Genomic DNA, 18,887 nt, shown 5'->3' with positions numbered 1-18,887 from the left:
TATTGGGTGTCTCATAACTGCCTAGGACTCCACCTCCACAGCATCGGTATTGGGTGTCTCATACCTGCCTAGGACTCCACCTCCACAGCATCGGTATTGGGTGTCTCATAACTGCCTAGGGCACCACCTCCATGGTATGTGTATTGGGTGTCTCATACCTGCCTAGGACACTACCTCCACAGCATCAGTATTGGGTGTCTCATAACTGCCTAGGACACTACCTCCATGGCATCTGACATATTCCTCTGCTCCCTGAAGGTACTCAAATAGGCACACTGAACCCCACCCCACCCAACATAGAGATATGCACAAATAATTAAAAGCAGAATAAATCTCAGAAAACCAATTCTGTAATAAACTATAAGCAGCTAATTTACATTTGGGGAAAATGCATATCAGCATTAGAAAAGCTGCTTCTACTGTTTTATTAAAATGATTAGCTGAGGATCATTGGCACTAATGCTTGCCTTAGTTTGAGCTGTTTGAGAACATCTAGTTTACTCTGATTTGGGATATGTAGTGTCCTTTAAAACTTTTAGGAACACTCATATCCACCTTGTGTCCCATGTTCCTTGGCATAGCATATATAAAAGTGTAATGAGGAGCTTCATTCTATAGGTACTATTTAAATCATACCCATTTCAATGCTGAAAAAAATCCAAATATGTGAATTCCCTATTTTTAACATTCACTATTTTTCTGGAGTAGGAAAAATTGCTTTCACAGTTGTAGCTAAAAAAGGATAATAAATTTTTAATTACAATGAGACTTAAATAATGTTATTTATAAAATAGACAGAAAGAGAGCACAGAGGTTGTAGCACATGCAAGTAATTGAAAAGAAATGAATGGCTGTCATTGGAAAGGTAGACTGTAGGGAGACTTCAAATACTGATAACTGTTCAGAAGTTAAACTATTTCAATATTAAAAAATGATATTAAAGAGAATTAAGTTTTCTTTTAATAGATGAAGTACAAATTAATTAATAATTGTATCAGGGACATGATGAACCAAAATAATAATCACATGGAAACAATATAAATGAGGAACAATTTACAATAAATTAGAATAAGTTTGGCTTGGCATTAGTGTCTTTTTTGCATATAGGTTAACATTCTTTTTTTGTTTTGTTTTGATTTTTATTTTGTTTTGTTTTGGTTTTTTTGAGACAGGGTTTCTCAATATAGCCCTGGCTGTCCTGGAACTTCTCTGTAGACCAGGCTGGCTTTGAACTCAGAAATCCGCCTGTCTGTGCCTCCCAAGTGCTGGGATAAAAGGCATGCACCACCACTGCTGTCCAGGGTTACATTCTTTAAAGTCACTCCTCCTTTGCTGTGATTTGAGGAGAGCAATTGTGATGTCTATCAATTAGAGACCAGAGGGAGAAAAGAAGACAAATGAGTAAAAAAGTGAGTAGTCTTGCAAATAAGATTATATCAGTCTAAAATAATAGAGATAACCAGATGTTGTATCCAATTTATCAATGCCTAAATGCCTAAATGCTGATACCTCAAGAGTAGGACTTTGACATTTTCTCACTTGAGGATATAAAGAGAACATGGACTTATATGAATTTGTCATCTTAATGCTACATTTCTGTTACTGATTTATGAAGAATGCATTGCTCTGCAATTTAAATTCGATTATGAACTTAATAGTAGTAATGTATTGTAGAACTTGGTTTTAGAAGCAATTTAATCTCAACTTTTTTTTTCCTATAAAGAAACACCATAACAAAATAGCAAGTTTGGGAGTAAAGAGTTTATTTGGCTTATGCTTCCATTATCACAACTGGTAACTGAAAGTAGTCTGGAGAGGAACTCAAAACACTGCAATAATCTGGAGTCAGGGCTTGATGCAGAAGCCAGAGAGGGATGATGCTTACAGGCTTGCTTGCCATGGATTGCTCATATTGCTCACATCCTGGACCACCAGCCCAGGGATGGCCACAGTGGGCTTGGCTATCTCACATTGATCCCTCATTAACACAATGCTCTCTGTATGCTATTCTCTCCAATGACTGTGGATTTGTTATCTTGCAAGCATGATAAATACATTGTGATCTTGAGACACAAACACATGGCTATTAAGCCATAGCCTTTCCATCCCAAATCATCCCCAAAATTCCACATTAATGTTAATACCACAATATAAAATATTTCAAACTTTTAAAAAGTCTTTTAAAATTAAATCATGTAAAAGTCCAACATATCTTGAAAATAACAAACATTCTTTTGAACTTTAAAATTCAAAGTCTGTGTGAAACTCTAAAATCTCTTTAAAATCTAGACTCTCAACTGTGAGATCCTGAAAATTTTAAAAAATAAATAAATACTTTCTTACTTTAAGTTGGAAGGATCAGAGTATAGTCTCAGTAATAGCAGAGCAAAACTAAATTCCAACTGTATAAATAAGTCAGTGCCAATGACTGAAATTTATTCATTATATTTTTGGCTCCTCAAAAGTATGCTGGTCATTTCATTGGCTGTGTCCTCTGTGGCACACATACTTTATCTGCTGGGATACTGTGGCGCCAATCCAGTGTTGCTGCTATTCTAGATGACTTCAACCCTATGTGAAGAGCTATAGGCAACTGAAGAGAACTGGAGGAAGACATGGTCCTTCCTGGGGAGGATCACATCAATTGGTTGTCCACAGCTGAACTGTAAGGCCGAAAAAGATACACATGAGAAAAATTATACTGAGCAGGTTATATTTAGGAATATATATGTATGTGATAAAAATGAGTGATAAAAGATGCCATAAATTTAAAGGATATGTGATAGGAGTCTACAGGAGGACTTGAATGGTGCAAAGCAAAGGGAAAATTTATTTAAATTATAATACCAAGGAAATACAAATGAATGAATTAACCCTTATTTTTGACAAGTAGCTCTAAGCTTTGTTAACATTTAGGGTGGCCTGAGTTACTAAAATATTTGGTTTTCTAGTAGAGAAGTTTAAATTCTTACAAATTATATTTGCATAACAAACAAACAGACATTGAGATATTTTCAGTGATTTAAGTATGTCTACATTTATTATAAGGTGAGTAAACAGAACCAAAACATTGAATTAATTTCTAAGAAATAAATATTAGCTTTGTTTTATGAGGAAAAAGATTTTCTTCCTACATGCAAAATCAATCAGCACGGACACTGCATACTCTTAATGAATTAAAAACAAAAATGAAGGCATGAGAATACAGTAAGTTAAGATTAGTTCTTTCTTGGTTTGCAATTATTTTACTTATAAAGCTAAGAGGTTTGTATCTGCACAATACAATTTGGATAAGTAGGCATAAACAAATGTCAATTAACACGCATCACCAGTTTGAAGATTCTTCATGCCTAAACAGATAGGCATCTTTAGGCATCTTTCTATGTATAAATGGGCATCACTACAAGCCAATAAAGAGAGGGTTTGGGGCCTCAACTTGGCAAAAATTCAACCACTTGCTAAGCTGCCATTCCATGTACTTGAAATAGCTGGTACCACGAAGGTTGTTTCTGTCCTTCGTTCTATTATTTAAATACATGTAAATATTTGGAACATTTCAGATAAATTTCACAGGAACATGTTTATGTTTTAAAATATAGCTTACATTAAAAGCCAGATTGCTCAGAAGGAAAGAGAACTTAATGTTCTTGCAGAGGAAGAGCATTAAGCTTTCAGTACTCATGTAAAAAGACCCCAGACAAACTTCAACTTTAGCTATAAAGCATTCAAAGACAGTTTCTGGACATCATGGCTAATTGCACACACACAAACACACACACACAAACACATACACACACACACACACACACACAGAGAGAGACAGAGAGAGAGAGAGAGTTTTAAAATGATAAAAATAATTTAGAGCTTATATTATGCACCCATATACATACAATGTAATGGGTTTAGATGTTTGTTTAAATATATTCTTATTTATTATTTTTTGTGTAGGAATGTTGTGCTAACATGTCTGAATGTGAACTATGTATGTGAGTCCTGAGTCCTGAATAGGATTCACTGGAACTGGAGTTACAGACTATTTGAATCAACTTGTGAGTATGTCTGCACCAACAGTCAACCAGTTGCTTGCTCCACCTGTTGACCTACAGTTGACTTTACTTCATCTGTTTACAATAAACAGAAAGCTCTTAGATTAATGATATACACAAGGGTTAAGCCATACCACAACTAGAAACAGGTTTTTTTTCCAGTAAATACATAATTTTAGTATGATCAAAGATACAACACTTAACATCTGGGCCAATTCTCCACCTCAAGTTCCAGGGTATGTAATGACAGTTCTCTTTGGGTGGTCTGAATAGAAGGACTGAACCAGACTTTTAATTTTCAGATTGAAAGGATTCTGAAAGTGCCCTCTATTAGACTCATTAGAAACATGGTAGCACTTAGCATTTTAAAAATGTTTCTCACTGATTCTCAAAATTCATTTTTATAGTCTTTAATATTAAATAAATTAAAAACTGAAGTAGTATCGTATAGAGACAAAGTATTACCCATCAATTTTTTACAATTTGTAAGTTATGAATATGCAGATGAGTACAAAATTTAGTAATGTGGAAAGCATGCATGTCATGTCATCAGTAGTTGTAGGGAACACAGCATACGTTTCAATGGTAGACTGACGATGTTGCATGCACAGGATCTTCTGTTTTCAAAATAATGTTTTCCTCCTCCTCCTCCTCCTTTTCTTCCTCCTCCTCCTCCTTTTCCTCCTCCTCTTCCTCCTCTCCTTTTCCTCCTCTTCTTTTTCTCCTCCTCTTCCTCCTCATCCTCTTCCTCCTCCTCTTCCTCCTCATCCTCCTACTTCTACTAAATTTATTTTGATAACACAATTACATGACATTTTTAGATAGGTTAGGTGGCACAGTTATACAATGAACGTATTTTATTTTTTATGTGACCAATTGATGATGGAAAACTGCCTATGCCACAAATAATATTTCTACTGGATATCATTGTTCTAAGTTAATTTATTTTAAAAGGAAAAACAAAACGATAGTTTCCAAAATTACTGTAGCTAATAGGGTATCAGGTAAGGCTGACCACGTTTGTTAAGTCTATAAAAATGAGAAGCTATTTAATTTATAAATATTATTTGAGAATATGTTTACCATTTATATAGGTTAATTTTAGTTCATTTGCTAAAATAAAAGCAAAAATAAGGTTTTTTTTGAAAATATTGAACTGTTGCAATTACCCATAGTTAACATTTTTCCTGCATGAGACTGATCACTATAACACATTTATATATGTTTTATCTATTTTTCTCCAAACATAGACCTTAGTTGGAATTGATAAATACATTGTTTAACCATTTTATTATCAATTTGACTTTGAACAAAAAGAAAGACATTAAGAAGATATACATCAGTAGTTTTTTATATAAATTAAATTGCATTGAGAATAGAAAAAATGATTACATTTCTTCTGTTTATACATTCTCTATGGTTAACTTTATTTTTCTTCCATTCTCAATTTTGAGCTTCCAATGTCACTTCCTGGAACTTTTCTGAAATTTTAACTGGAAAACATTATTATATTCTCAAAAATTAGATGCAAGTCAGTAGAGTATTTCCTGTCAATCCTGGTTTAGTCGTGAGGGATTTCTCCTGCTTATCTTCCTCCAGCCATCTGCTCTGTGCTTCAAACACTCTCTAGCACTCTCAATTGCTCCTAGACTTATGGATATTTTAAAAAGTTGTCACCCACTAGCACTACATAAAAAACAGTAACACATTCAAATACAAGATTCTTCCTCTATGGAACCCACACAGATTCTCAAAGATGCTGAAATTCATATTTATATATGATTTTATTCTGACTCACTTATAAGCACTTACATTATTGCTAAGTGATCCCTCTCATTTTGATTTTCTTGCTAACAAATATTCAGAGGAGAATATCTGTGTCTACCCCTGTAATAATTAGGGTTACTATTGCTGAGATTAAAAAAATGGAGCACAAGCAAGTTGGAAAAGTGATTATTTGGCTAACCCGTACACATCTCACAAACTCAGGCAGGGCAGGAATTTGGTGACAAGAGATTCGACTAAGGCCATGGGGGATGGGGGAGGTTCTTGATTTGCTTGGTCCACATGGCCTGCTCAGAGTGCTTTCTTATAAGACCTTGAACCACAAGAACAGGGTGGCCGCACTCACAATGGGCTCAGCCCTCCCAGTGCTATCAAGAAATTGCCCCACAATAGTGCTTATACCCTAATCTTATCTATGAGGGATTTTTCTCAGTTAAATGTTCCTCCTCTCTGATTATTCTACTTTGTTTCAAGTTGACATAAAACTAGCAAGAGAACTTGCAATATACCTCTGCTGCTCTATGGCTGCCATCTTTATATACATAGTGTCTCTGTTTTACACATCCAGAGGTACAAATGTAAGGAAGCTGCAAACTTTCATGAAAATTCAAAACATAAAGTAGTATACCCGAGGCATATATAAACATATATGTATATGATACATATATTCATGGTCATAATTGACTCATTGAGTTGATTGATACAGCATAGCAATAAGCATGCCATATTATATTTGAATTAAGAACCATGCAGAGTAGGAAAATGGAAGTATATATAAATTGTAAAAACTTAATTGTTTTAAAACTGCAGTAACTTGTTTTTAATAAACACAAACAATTTAGGTTTGACATATTTTTATTAATACTATTTAATTTGCATTATATAATTTTATATTATGTACTATTTTATAATATAATATAATTTTGTTATACTTTTAAAATATTAATTACATAATTTCTTCCATTCCTTTGCTCCTTCCAAACCCTTCCCTATACCCTTCTCTGTTCTCTTTCAATTCAGGATCTCTTTTTTCATTGCTATTATATGCACACATTAATATATATGTATATATATGCATATTCTTAAGTACAACCTGTTCATTCTGTATAATGTTACTCTTATATATATGTTTTATGTCTGACTATCTAGTATACGATAACCAATTGGTGTTCACTTCTCCAAATAACACTGATTTCCAACAATAACCTTTCAAAATACCCAGGATTTTTTTAAAATTTATTAATTCTTTAATAACTGGACACACTGAAATTTTATTCTCCTCATCATCAACTCTAAGATCCCTTTATTCCATACACAGCCAACTCTATTTCAGTTTGTTTGTTTTCCTTATCTATTGCCTAAAATTATATTTGTCCTTAACGTCCCAGCTGTATACAGTACTCACCCCCTGCTCTCCAACCCAACCACTCCCCTATCCCTGTCCTTGTATTCTCCTACAGTAGAGCATCCAGCCTTCACAGAACAAAGTGCTTCTCCTCCCATTGATGTCCAACAAGGCCATCCTCTGCTACATATGTGGCTGAAGCATGAGTCCCTCCATGTGTACTCTTTGGTTGGTGGTTTAGTTCCTGGGAGCTCTGGGGGTATTGGCTGGTTCATATTGTTGTTACTTCAATGGGGCTGCAAATGCATTTAGCTCCTTGGGCCCTTTATCTAGCTCCTCCCTATGCTCAGTCCAATGGCTAACTGAGAGCATCCATATCTGTATTTGTCAAGCACTGGCAGACAGCTATATAAAACTCCTGTCAGCAAGTACTTGTTGGCGTCTGCAATAGTGTCTGGGTTTGATGACTGTATATGCAATTGATCCCCAGGTGGGGCAGTCTCTGGATGGCCTTTCCTTCAGTCTCTGCTCCACATTTTGTCTCTGCATCTCCTTTCATGGGTATTTTGTTCCCTCTTCTAAGAAGAACTGAAGTATCCACACTTTGGTCTTCCTTCTTCATGAGTTTCATTGTGGTCTGTGAATTGTATATTGGATATTCCAAGTTTTTGGGCTAATACCCACTTATCAGTGAGTGCACACCATGTGTATACTCTTCTGTAATTTGCTTACATCACTTAGTTTGATATTTTCTACTTCCATCTATTTGCTTAAGAATTTCATGACTTCCTTGTTTTTAATAGCTGGTAGTACCCCATTGTGTAAATGTACCACATTTTCTCTATCCATTCCTCTGTAGAAGGACATCTGGGTTGTTTCCAGTTTTTGGCTATTATAAATAAGGCTTCTATGAACATAGTGGAGGATGTGTAGTTGGAGCAGCTTCTGGGCATAAAACTCAAGTCCAAGTGGATTCAAGGACCTCCATATAAAACCAGATATACTGAAACAAATAGAAAAAAAAGTGGGAAAGAGCCTCACGCACATAGGCACAGGGGAAAATTTCCTGAACAGAACACCAATAGCTTATGCTTTAAGATCAAGAATTGACAAATTGGACCTCAAAATATTAAAAAGCTTCTGTAAGGCAAAGGACACTGTCAACAGAACAAAGTGGCAATCAATTGGGAAAAGATCTTTAGGAATCCTACATCCAATAGAGGGCTAATATCCAATATATACAAAGAACTCAAGAAGTTAGACTCCAAAGAACTCTGTGCCCCTGTTAAAAATGAGGCACAGAGCTAAATAAATAATTCTCACCTTAGGAATTCCAAATTGCTGAGAAGCACCTAAAGAAATGTTCAACATCCTTATTCATCAGGGAAATGCAAATCAAAACAACCCTGAGATTCCACCTCACACCAGTCAGAATGGCTAAGATCAAAAACTCAGGTGACAGGAGATGCTGGAGAAAGAGGAATACTCCTCCATAGTTGGTGGGATTGCAAGCTGGTACAACCTCTCTGGAAATCATTTTGGTGGTTCCTCAGGAAATAAGACATAGTACTAACTGAGAACTCAGCTATATCACTCCTGGGTGTCTGTTTTCTACATGTGTTTTTGATTGCATTTTATTTCATCCTTTTTCTTTTGTTTGTTCTTTCTTTTCTATTCTGAATTGTTTTCTTTATTATTATTAATAATATAACTATAATTGTTAATAAAATATTAATTTTAATGCTTTACACTTACTTGTAAGAAATTGGTTAACTAAATAATTAAATTGCATCAATAAATTTAATATTTATATTAATAATTTAATTTAATAATAATTTTGCCTGTTTATGTTTCTATGTTAGAGGAAGAGTATGGATGTAGGTGAATTGTGGAAGGCTTGAGAAGGAGTTGTATGATGGAAAAAATTAGAATATATTGTTAAGAATGTTTTACCATTAAAAATATAGAAGGCAAATTCAAAAAATATGCTGCCCATACAAAGAGAGCTCTCAAGAGAACAAATAAAAGTAGCTAAGAAATATCTCAAACATGTTATTTTTTAGAAATTAGGGAAACACAAATTAACCCATCTTTGAATTTTAATTTTTTTCTTAATGAAATGGTTAAGATTTAAAGAAAGACAACAAATACTATAATGGTTTTGTGGAAAAGAAAACTTGCATTTATTGTTCTTGGGGTTTCAAGCTCATTCAGCTACTCTGAAAAATCAGTATGAAGAACTTTCAAAACCCAAAGATAAATATACCATACGACCAAGCTACAACACTCGTACGAATATGCCACGAAGTACTGGGCATTCTATTCCACAGACTCTTGCTTGTTCAGTCATGTTTACTGCTGCTCTATCACAGTTGCTAGGAAATGCAAACAACTTAAATGCCCTTCAAAGGTTGGATGGTTATTGAAAATATGGTGCATATACACTAGGTGACATGGTTCACTCATAAAGAAAACTGAAATCGTGGAGTTTGCAGGTACATAGTTGAATTAGAAAAGATGATTGAGTGATGTAATCTACATTAACAAATAAAAATGCTGCATGTTCTCTCTAGTCTCTGCTTCTAACCTCAAATCTTCAGTTCTACAACTACAATTAAGGTTTGCTCAATAAGAAAGAAATTATGCTATGGTACAGTAAACCAAGCCAACTGCTATCATATTAAGGGGTCATCATGTGTGTTAGGGGGTAAACCTACAACCACCATTTTACCTGTTACCTAACTGCATTCTATGCATGTATCCTTAAACCCAAGACGTGTGCAGCTATCTCTTGCAATAGGAGGAGAACATTAGAGAAAATGACAATCGATCAAAAGTTAGAGAGTAGGAGACTGTGTGGTGCCCATTCTGGACTGATGAATCAACAGTAGTACATCTGCACCAATATGACTAATTAAGATATGGAAGAGGGGCAGGGAGAAAGCAGGAGCCAGACAACAGTTCACTGTAAAATTTGGTCTTGAGGTAAGGTATACCCCTGAAGTCTTGACGATATCCATTCTTAAGTAGGACCTTAATTAGAACAGTACCTTTAGACATATATTTGGAAGTGTGTGTTTGTGTGTGTGTGTGAATGTGTGTGTATGTGTTTGTGAGTATTAACAATTAGTGAAAAAACAATCAATGAACTTTACATAGAGCAAGAAGGTACAAAAGAGGAATTTGCAGGAGGAAAGGCAAGGACAGAAATTCATAATTATATTCTTATCTAAAAATTAAAATTAAAATTAATAAAAAATGATATTTTCTAATGAGAAATATCTTCAATCTCCTGGGTATGTTGAAGGACAGAATATGCTAATATTCAACAAAACCTTCTACCGACTTTCTGTAACTTTTTTTACCCGATGATCAACTTGCTCCTTTTCTCGTTCAATCTTCAGTCCCCAGCTTGCTTTGCAGCTGAATGCTCAACAGTTTAACAGAACCACACGCTCTGAAAATGAAGTTCACACAGAATTCATTTTCCCTTCATCTAAACTTTAGAATCAAAACCTCACAGTTTTTGCAAAGCACTAACATGACTTATAATCCCACCGTTCTCAGCTTCTGTAGGAAGGCATCATTTCTCCCTTGTTCTCAAGGCAAGCCCAATGGCTATTTCTGTCTCCTCAGCATACCACATCCATCTCCTCTTCTCCAACAGCAGTGTACCATGCTCAGTGCTTCTTGCCTCACTGACTGCAATAATGTCCTAAATATTTTATCTGCTTTGGTACCAAATGTTTTCAAGCAGAGTTATTTTTTTTAAATAAAATGTGATTGTGCTCATGTTTTCCCTTTAAAGTATTATTCATTTAGCAAATTGCATCCATAATCACACTGAAAATTCTCTAGGATAAAACTACTGCATGCCATTTATGCTTTTTCTTTCTTTCTTTTTTTTATGCACCTCTCTTGTTCACCTTACCTAAAGCGGGTTCCAACTTTTCTCTAGACACAGAGTCATTGCAATATTCCCTAACTTTATAGTTTATGAACTGACAATTTTATAGTGTATGACAAACTAGTAGTGAAAAATTTCAAAACTCTATTTAGAAAGAAAATATCACAATTGCACACATATTAAGTGAGATGCATCAAAAAATGGAACAAAACAATTTATCTTATTTATTAAGAGATGAGTTAGAGAAAAGTCAGAAATGATTTGTTAAGGCTTTGTATTTATAAGTAAGATTATCATATATTCCAAATTACTTGAAAAAGTATGTGCAGCAACTTTTTTTCAGAATTAAAGCATTATAAACAATAATATAAACATTAACCATCTTGAAATAATTGCATTTATTTTGCAATGAAGGGAAGTAAATAACTGTCCTGTAAAATGCACACCAGGAAGTCTCTGTGCCTTGGACCCATTTGTCTACTTCATGCTGGCATTTTTCTGGCTTGAACAGTCACAAGTTTTGTGTGTGCTGTGAGTTGCTAGTGAAAATGCTCTGTCATGTTGGAAAGATGTTTCCACTTGCTTGTCCACTTTGGCTCTCATGTGATCTCTACCCTGTATTCCTCAACATCCCTAAGTTATAGATCCCTGGAGAGTGATTGACACATGTTTAATTTAGCACTGAGATTCTGAAGTCTCTTATTCTATGTACCTTAACCAGTTTGTGTTTCTGTGTTAATCACTATCATCCACAAATAGGAGATTCTCAGCTGAGGATTTATGCATGTATGCATGGTTATAAGGATAATATTTAAGAAATTAGTTTAATACTATGCTCTTTTAGCCCTATAATAGCAATAGGTTCTCCCTTAGGACCAATAACATATCTAACCATAGATTCTAATGCTTTTATTTCTTATGTAGTCAATGCACTTTGGAATATATAAAAAATTTTAATATAATTGTTATGATTCAAAGAATATGGGAAGAAAATTTATCTATTTTTCCTAACAAGACAATCATTTCCATATATCAAATATTTTAGTTACTTCAATAATTGAATGCTAGAAATATTTCAGACAATACAAGCTAGGTACCTGGACTTCTCTGTCTCTCCCTATCTCAGTCTTTGTCTCTGTCTCTGTTTCTGTCTCTTTGCCTCTCTCTGTCTTTGTCTGTCTCTCTGTCTCTTTCACTCTCTCTCTCTCTCTCTTTGTACGTAACACATACATACCCAAACACGCACATACACATATACTAACACTCATAGATTCACAGCAATGTACATTTGAACAATATTTCTATAGTTAATATTTTTCAAAACTATGAACCAAGACACTGAATTTATAATTATATAAATATTATATATATAAATATTATATATTTATTTATATATTTATTATATATTTATATACAAAATATATATTTATATTTATAAATATTATATAAATAAATATAATTTATAAATTATATATATAATTTAATTCATTGTTACTTTTTGTGATCAGTCATTGAAAACTAAAATAGATACTGAAAATAGAAATATATAATAAAAATTAATTACTGATGAATGCTCTGCAATTTCTCTTTAAAACAAGAGGTAATTTGCAATTAATTCCCTTAAAGAAAGCATGTTTTACTTTGGTAAAACAACAGTGAGATTTTCAAGTTGTTAGTTATGCAGAGACCCCAGAGATGTGTGGTTAATGTCTGTGAGGGGGGTCACAGGACAGCATTGTTGAACAAAGTCTTGGTCTTCTGTTGACAATGAAGCTGGATTCTGTTCTTCCTGTTCAGGAACAAAACAAATGTCATGTTAAAGTGTCATTTAAATATGCTAAGTTACAAAATGACTATGGGAAAAATGTATTTAAAAATAGAGCAGCTATTGTTTCAAACATTATCATTCTAAAAGCATAGAAAAATTGGTATAAATGCAACATAAGCTATTGTTATAACATACATTGAAAAATACAAGTCATATGTGGTAGTTATTTATATTTTGTTTATAAATAAGCATGTAACACTATATATTATTTTAAACACATGTAAACAGTTATTGTAAAATTTCACTGAGTTTATAGTATTGGCAATATTTCTTGTTCTAACAGACTTTCAAATCATAATAAAACCTAAGCATAAACATCAAAATAATATTTATTTTACTACCATTGTCTCATGAAATTGGGAGACTAAGTAGCCATTTAATAAACTTTATGTGACATTTAAAAGGTAAGGTGAACATAGATTGCAGAAAAAATCCCACATAAAGATGCAGTATCTTGATCTTTGTTATCTGATATATTTCAAAGCTCAGTTTCCAATACTGCCTTTATTTTATTTCAGCAGCTTTCATTTTGATTCTTTGTCCAGTACCAGGTAAGTCTGTGGAAGAATAAAGCACTGAATCACAGAGGGTTGGCAGAATTTCATTCAGTAATTTTCTGCTGTTTCTGGTAGATCATGAATTTCTAGCACTGGCTTTGTTACTTGCCTTCTTTCTGACCCTCCTTGTCCTTGATCTTGCTGACAATTCTGCCCTTAGCCGATGATTACCACTATTTTCTGAGGACATTATCATGTTTTCCAAACTGTGTGTTCTCTATGTTTTGTCTCTGTCTTGTTCTCAACATTTCCTGTGTTGAGTGTCCCTGCATCTGCTTTTGCCAGTGAGAATAATTACTAGTTTCCTGCCATGAACCTTAATATCTTTGTTCCAGAAAGTATTATTTTATAGGATATGTGCTTCAGTAGAAGAGGGGGCAAAAACTATTACATCAAAAATAATAGAGCACAAAAATAGGCAATTATTTTAATAGTACATCAAAAATTTAATGTTATATTTCAGAAGCTTGATATTTATTTATGGTACACCAATTTTACATCTAAATATATATATATATATATATATATATTCCACCAAGCCTTACACTAAATGTTCATCATAGTTTTGTCATCTAAATGGCTCCAAACACGAACCTAGCAATTATCTATCATCATTAATTTTATTCATTTTTAAATGTATTTTTTCTACCATATTCAACTATAGCAAGAAAGATTTAATACCTTAAGTGGCAGTTTTTCTTCCTAAACATATAGATATCCTCTTATGTTCCTGGCATGGTACTTTATGTCTTGAGAACTCTCCCATTGATATTTTGTATACCCAGAAAGCAATTTGTCTTTAATACTGAGTAGATGATTCCACCCAATACTTTCAGTAGATAAAAGGACAATTAGACTAGTTGGGAAGTACTCAAGGTGCTGTTTTTCCTTTTGTTTTTAATCATTCTTTCCTTGGATACAGAAGCAAAGATTTAAATGGAAACCCAAGGGTTTATATCAACTCTCCTACACTCTGTAACAATGAACAGCATACTGCTCTCCTATATTGAGAGCATCATTCCAATTGTAATGCTGTTTAGACTTAGAAAGGAAAGGAAACATGTCCTAGTAGCTAAAATAGATTATTACAAAGAGAGCTTAAGTTAGCAGGAGGTTCTAAGAGTTCCTTGTTGGCATACTGATATAATCTCTTGAAAGTCCGAATTTTTTCTATTTATAAGTGAGATATTTAGAGGACCTACAGATTTTCATGCCAGCCTGTTGCTGTCCAGCAGCAATGTTAAAAGGGGTAGGGTACCTGGAATATGGAGTTAGAAAGAAACAGGAGGAGATAAAAAGAGATAAGGTGGCCAAAATTATACCTACCCACGAGGAAGGTACCTTAAAACATTAGACAGGAGCCTTTATCCCTCAGCCATCTTGAACCTTTAATACCCCCCTTTGTTCCCCCAACAGGTAGAATACGTGAGGCAAAACCACACCCCCAAGTACATCAGTAATGAAGACCCAATCAACGTTTTCTTAGTCTCTATAGCAGGCGGGATTTCCGATGTGACTGGAGCCAGTAATGGGGCATGGCAAATAGCAGGAGGTGGGCAGAGAGGTGTGGTTAAGAGAGGCAGGCTTCAAATCAGGAGGGTAACACCAGCCTTCACTTAATCTACATTTACTACTCTGACTCCTTAGCCAAGTACATTGTAACTTTACAATAGCCTCTGAGGCTCCAGATTATTTCCTCTGGCTTTAAGCTTTATAGCCAGGTAGAGTGCTTCTTGAAGCTCTTGAGATGGAAAAGCTGCTCTCTTCTTCTAAGATATCTTTCACTTTGTGATTGACAGTTGTAATTTGGTGCTGGAACCTTGTAGTGATTACACATGTGCTCACAGATGCTGAACAGATCATGAGAAATATAAGAATTCAGGCAGAACAGGCCATTGAGGCAAGAATTTGAGTGCACGTTGCAGTATGTAGACCATCAAGTTCAAATGGCTTGTGTAAGTTTGGTTTGAGCAGAAGCCAATTATAAGCCTATGTGTCATTTACAGAGAATTCTTCTTTCTTTCACAGCATCACCCAAGAAGTGTGGTATGAACCTTCTCAATGATTCCAGAGAATAGCATCAGCTTCTTGATATGTTTTCAGGTGTCCTTATATATGCCTTAAAATGACTGGGTGCTGCTAGCAGTGCATTTTACTAGCTGTTTTAAATTTTTCATGCAATTACTTTTCTTTTTTGCATACACATGTTTTCTGGAGTGTACCATGTATGGACATAGCACATAGAGGTCAGATTAAGGCATCAGATAAACTAGACCTAGTTGAATATGATTATGAGTGAGCAGTGTGAGGGTGGTAATAATTGAACCCAGGTCCTCTGAGAAGAGTAAGCACTCTTAACCACTGAGCCATCTCTCCAGTTCCTTAAAGTAATTTTTAGGATATATTCTTTACTGTTCTTACAAATGCTGTTGAGCTGACACCATCAATATTTCACTCTTTTGCTTTTTCATTAAAGTTTCTTTTAATTCTTTGACATATTCCAATAATTCTTTTCTCTGTGTACTCACATTGAAGCTATATTTATTCCTGAAACCTTGATCATCATATTCATTGATGGAGTTACTGTGAGTTAATGCATAGGAATTGCTGTTTAATGCCTAGCACAAAGGGGATGTTGAAATTTCTATTTGCTGTATTTCCTTCACCACTTAGCCTTCTTGCACTGTTTTCTACAAAAATTGTCACCAAGATATTTAATGTAATGTGGATTAAATTTGAGTTTTCATTTGCAATGACTTTGTCCCCTCGATTCCATTTCCAGGACTTTAGTGTAGTGACTATGACAGCCCTGTCCAAGAATTAATTTCTTCCAGTAGCTGGACTAGTGATATATGTCAGTGAAGGAAGCACAGTGGAAAATTTTCTTTCCAGATAATTAGGCCATTCTAATTTTTTACTTGAACATGCCATACATGTACAAAAGGTATTTGTTGTATTCACCCCATTGTTTTCATCAAACTCCCCCTCCAGGATCAAACAGCCCTTCTACATCCTTATACCATTAATAAAATTATGATTATTAGTAGCCTCCTGACTCGAATTAGTATAAACATGGGTGTAAATCTTTCTAGAAAAAAGATGAGCAACTTAACAGTGGTCACATTGCCAAAGACAAGGGGCTCTCCTTGCCTGAGCGCCCACTGCAATAGCACAGCAGTGATGGGTGGGTCCACGGAAGCCACTTCCATATCCATCCTGGAAGTCTGGTCAGCTTGATCCGGTGTTCTGCAAGCAGGCACTGCTTCTGTATGTTGATGTGTCCATTACTAAGCCAGTGTCTAGAGCAAAGACAGCACTTCATACCTCTCCCTGTCAATGCTCAAGCTCTTCACTTCTTCTCTCCCAGTGGAGAGAAACTTTTCTGATCCAAGTGGAGAACAAAGCTGTATTTACAAAATGTTTATCCAGTGAAATAAATCCAGTCAGTTTCCACATTTGGCTCATGATCTTCCCAGTACGGGCTTTTGGCTATGTTTAGAGTACTAACCATGAAAACATCCTTGTGGAACCACCTCCAAATACAAACAAGGTCATTGCTGAGTACCATCATACACACCCTTTGCACTATTGAAGTAATGGATGTAGCTTTTCTGGTTGTATCATGCAGGATCCAATACCCGACAAAACTACTAAATGCATTCCTCTCCATTGAACACTGTAGCACCTTCTGGCACCATGAAATCTAGACAGCTGGGTAATTATTTTGGTTCATTTGAGTCGATTTATTGATGGCTTGCAATAAAAATGGGTGGTGTCTACAATCGGGGTTATAGTATTTAATTATGTGGAGAAACCAAGAGCAAAGCAGATAGCTGTATTGTTTTGGTGCTGCAATTCTGTCATGACTATTAACTCATAGGATGATACCTCTTTCCCGGTACCAATATTTTAATAGAATATTCCAAATTTTCTGTGAGAGTATTGTGTATTCATCTACAGTTTTTCTTATCAAACTCCTTTTTCATCTTAAAAAATTAATTAGTTCGATAACTAGTGAACTACATGCATTCTTTAGTCATCTTTAATTTAGGTCAAATCAGATCTTATCTTGTCCCATATCTCCCTTCCCTAACCTCAGTTAAGTCTTTCAAACAATGTATCCCCATGTTATCAAAGCCCTCCTAGTTTTCTTCGTAAATTTTCGAGGATTTCACATAGGCATCACCATAACATGCATTGTGGTTGAGTCTCCCTCACCCTTTCATGTCCTCATTCCCTACATATTTGAAACTTTCCATACCCAGGACTCTCCTTTTCTATTTTGATGTATCATTTATTGTTTAATGTTTCCTGTAAAGCTCCTAACCCGAAAGGCCTGTTTCTAATTACCTGGCTCCCACATGTGTGCTATGTTAAAAAAATAAAACATTCAAAGTTTCAGTCCTTCTATGAGAGAGAACATGTTACCCTAAGGTATTAGAACAACAAAGTTGGAAAGATTCTAACAGGATTCACAGGCCTTGTGTATAGCGCATTTGGGTTATGATGTCATGGCATACTCTGTACAAACTATACTGGCTTTCTGAGTGTCACAGATTCACAATAATTTTCTTTAGGATAAAAATGTTTGTCATTTGCTAAAATTGTCTTCATAGCCTAATTTGTTTATTAAATGATACTTAAATATATATTAACTTTATCCATGGTTTAAATACTAGGTTTTAAATTTTGGGTATTAGATTTAAGTATTAGATGTATTTTTCCCAATTTAGAATATTATGCATTGTCCTTAAGAATGAAGTTTTGCATTCAATTTTTGTTGTCAACATTCTATGAACTTTTCTCCTAAAACTTGATGGCTTAAGGATCTTTAAATTATAAAACTCTCCAATACACAAATTGAAACATAGAAACACTTTTTAAAATTTGGTATCTATAGTGTTAGATACCTTAATTCAATGATTAATTATATTTCCACTTTATTCTTCTTTTGGGTAGCATGCCACCCTTCCTAACTGTCATATAGAGTATTGAAGATGTACATTTAAGTGCTAAATTAATTTGTAATTACAGTTTAACTAAAAGCAGCGGGTAAGATACTTCCCAGAATAATATTTTCATTTTAACTGTATACTTTAAAAAAGTAAACTGTTCAAAGTACTTGTATGGTAACTTTTAAATTAATCTCTGTATTAAAATAATACTTCCTAGGAATTTATTTCAAGGCATTGTTAATTATATACAAGCATAATTTAGAATAGATATGCTATCAATATGATCAAATCATGTGTACATGAGCATAGTTATACATGTAAAACAATTTACTATAATTGTTGAAATGTAAGAAAATTTATGCTGAATAGGAGTCTCTGAACAAATGCTTAAATTGCTTCTGGTGCTCATTTCTAGTAACCATGGGAGGCTCCATGGGGAACCTATGGAACTTTGCCATTTTGTA

The 18,887-nt window shown here is 34.5% G+C and overlaps 1 long non-coding RNA gene across 1 annotated transcript; it reads left to right on the top strand.

The window, feature by feature from the left end:
- The first annotated feature begins 6 nt into the window (after positions 1-6).
- Positions 7-13,455, top strand: LOC116084911. The gene is made up of 3 exons (XR_004116317.1): positions 7-134; positions 3,949-4,049; positions 13,430-13,455. It is a non-coding gene; the product is annotated as an uncharacterized LOC116084911 (long non-coding RNA).
- The last annotated feature ends 5,432 nt before the right edge of the window (positions 13,456-18,887 follow it).

This window comes from Mastomys coucha, unplaced genomic scaffold (genome assembly GCF_008632895.1).
Source record: "Mastomys coucha isolate ucsf_1 unplaced genomic scaffold, UCSF_Mcou_1 pScaffold9, whole genome shotgun sequence".
NCBI lineage: Eukaryota > Metazoa > Chordata > Mammalia > Rodentia > Muridae > Mastomys > Mastomys coucha.
This window is presented reverse-complemented; position numbering and strand designations above follow the sequence as displayed.